At 33.8% G+C, this 3,150-nt stretch overlaps 1 protein-coding gene across 1 annotated transcript in view; it reads left to right on the top strand.

Moving 5' to 3' along the window:
* LOC137645603 (uncharacterized) overlaps window positions 1–2,246 on the top strand; it is a 9,431-nt gene extending 7,185 nt beyond the window's left edge. Inside the window, exon 3 of the mRNA XM_068378400.1 lies at window positions 1–2,246. This exon is cut by the window's left edge and continues 748 nt beyond it. The gene's annotated coding sequence lies outside the window, so the exon portion shown is untranslated.
* Window positions 2,247–3,150: the final 904 nt, after the last annotated feature.

The raw sequence follows: 3,150 nt of genomic DNA, 5'->3' as shown, positions 1-3,150 counted from the left end.
GCTAATTTATTCTATATCTGACAAAGTACATTTAGTGAATTATACGTAAAAGGATTAATTTATTGTTTATCTGCTGAAGTACATAATAGAGAGTTGTTGTAAAAGTGCCAATTTATTCTACGCCTGAGAAAGTAAATTTAGTAAATAATTTGTTGAAGTACTAAATTATTTGATTCTCTGCAGTTTGATATATTATCTAATAAAGGGCTAAATTCTGTGTAAACCCTGGAAAGAAGGCGATGTAATAAGATAATCAAATTAATGCTTATAAAAGACTGCTATAATTCACCTCCCTTTGAAGAACGGACGTGTCTCTAAAGTAGCGTGAGGGCTCTCAAAGATATCTTCAGGAGTTCTAACATAAGATTCATCTATTCCCTCCCTTTGAAGGGCTTTCATTACTGTTGAACTTTTGACAGAATCAAAAACTTTCTCATATTTTATAAATGCCATACATAGTGGGTTGTCAAACTATGTGAAATGATCCAAGAATTCTAAATTGAAAGAGAAGACTTGAGACTTCTTGTGTTATTGAATCAGCATGTGTGTCAACATTTGGCCTCGTTTTACAAATTCATGTTGACATACAATGTGTATTTTTTTTACAACAGTTTACTTTCTTTGGTTAAAAACACGGTAAATTCACCCAGCTTTTTGTATCTAGTATTTTGTCTTGTCTGATGAATGTTTGGAGAAATCTCAAATTACGTTTTAAGTATTTTCTTATGATTCATTACTTAATTTTGAAATCGACGTTGCTTTTGATTTTATAAATTATTGATATTTTAAGAATGAAAATTGTAAATAGTTAACTTACATTGACTAATACAATATTTTACTTAGAAATACATTATACTGTATTCCTTATATTCAGAGGGACATATCTTCCAACACTGTCTCCTTGATATTTTTTCATGATCATTACCTTCAACAACTTTGTTGAGGCGAAGGTTATGTTTTGATTGGTATGTATTTATTTGTTTGTATGTCTGCGTGTTTGTAATTCGCATAACTCAAAAACTATTTGACCGAATCTCATGAAATTTGGTGGGATGATCGGCTATGGTACAAGGACAATTTGATTACAATGTGGGAGTGATGAGTTCAAAGGTCAAGGTCAAGGTAACGAAAAGGTCAAAAACATCTTTTTGTTATATCGTGGTAAATCTATCGGATTTTCATGAAATTAGTGCCAAAATGTGCATAATTTAATCGCTTATCATGTTATATGGCGGTAGCGAAGGTATGCGCTCTACCTAGTGCCCCTTCTATACCAAAGTTTTTTTAATGAGACGCATTTGCACCGACTCGCTGCGGTGCCCTTTTAGTTCGGAAAAGTTTCCTGATCGCTGATTGGTTAGAATTATCTTGTTCAACCAATCAGCGATCAGGAAACTTTTCCGAGCTAAAAGGGCACCCCTACGAGTCGGTGCAAATCTGCCTCACTAAAAAGAATCGACTATAGTTTTCTGTACAATCATGCTTTGTCATAATATTGCATAAGGATAAATATTGTCTTGTGACTTTAACAAGGTAGAATCTAATATATTTATGTGGGATCATCTATAGCGTTGAAATTAATATCAATGTTATTGACCACCTATGTATATCAACCTTCAGTTTATTCTGGCTTATGTAGTTGTAACGTGTTTGCCTAGTATTCGCATGGAAGTAGATCGATCCCAGCCCGGGAGCGCGAGTTTTAGCTGTTTACTGGGGAGGCCACTGCTGTGATGGGACACCATAGGGGGTAGGTTGGGCAATTGACCGCATATATATGATATCATACTGTTCATTCTAACTAGTACAGTGATAACGTTTTCGCCTAGCATTCGCATGGCAGTAGATCGATCCCAGCCCGGGAGCATGAGTTTAAGCTGTCTCCTGGGGAGGCTACTGCTGTGATTGGGCACCACGGGGTGGTGGTTGGGCAATTGACTGCATATATGATATCATACTGTTCATTCTAACTAGTACAGTGATAACGTGTTTGCCTAGTATTTGCATGACAGTAGATCGATCCCAGCCCAGGAGCATGAGTTTTAGCTGTTTACTAGGGAGGCCACTGCTGTTTTTGAGCACCACAGTGAGGGTTTATGCTTGCCAGGCTGACGTTCTGGTGAGCATCTATTCTGATGGAACTGAAACTGAAACCAGACACCTTTACCATACCTTTATTTAATCTCGGTTCATAAAACCACATCCGTCCAATAGATAATCAGTTTCCAATCATGAAAAAAACAAAATTCATCACTTTCCAGATATTGAAATTTCGGCTTTTTATTTTGTCCTGGGAATGTATCAAAGCATAAACCTGCTAATTATTAATTTAAATTACTATTTAGGATTAAAATGCATTGTATAAATAATTATATTTATTTATGTTAATCATACTTAAGAATTAAAATATTTTAATAGAAATTTGTTTCATTCAGGGTTTTCACTAACCTTCTGTCGTAGAAAGAAGAAATCAAAGAACTTGAAGTACAATTACTTTGGTTAGAGTTCTCTTGCTTGAGGGTACATTCGGGCACACTGTTCTATTTTCGTTCTCTTCCTCTTGTTTTTTAATCTCTTTTATAGTTTATATATGAAATATCTATTCTAATGTTGTTGCTGTTCTTGAAATATTTTATTTGAATTGTTAATTACTTCTCTTATTTCCTTGTTTCCTTTCCTTACTAGGCTATTTTCCCTGTTGGAGCCCCTGAGCTTATAGCATCCTGCTTTTCTAGCTAGGGTTGTAGCTTAGCAAGTAATGATAATAATAATAACTTTATTTAAAACTGGGGATGTAGCTTAGCAAGTTAATAATAATAATAATAATAATAATAATAATAATAATAATAATAATAATAATAATAATAATAATAATAATAATAATAAAGTATTTGGGATAAACTGATATAACCAAAGAATTTATTGACAATTGTAAGTTTCTTTTTATATATCATTAATCTATTAAACTTTGTTACTGATCTTTGAAATATTTGCATTTTTTATTCATGATTTCCCATTTCATTATTTCCTTTCCTCACTGGGCTGCTTTCCCTGTTGGAGCCCTTAGGCTTGTAGCATTCTGCTTTTCCAACCAGGGTTATAACTTGGCTGATAATGAAAAGTATAGTCTCTGTTATAAACCGTAACAAC

This window comes from Palaemon carinicauda, chromosome 8, assembly GCF_036898095.1.
Source record: "Palaemon carinicauda isolate YSFRI2023 chromosome 8, ASM3689809v2, whole genome shotgun sequence".
NCBI classification, from domain to species: domain Eukaryota; kingdom Metazoa; phylum Arthropoda; class Malacostraca; order Decapoda; family Palaemonidae; genus Palaemon; species Palaemon carinicauda.
This window is presented reverse-complemented; position numbering and strand designations above follow the sequence as displayed.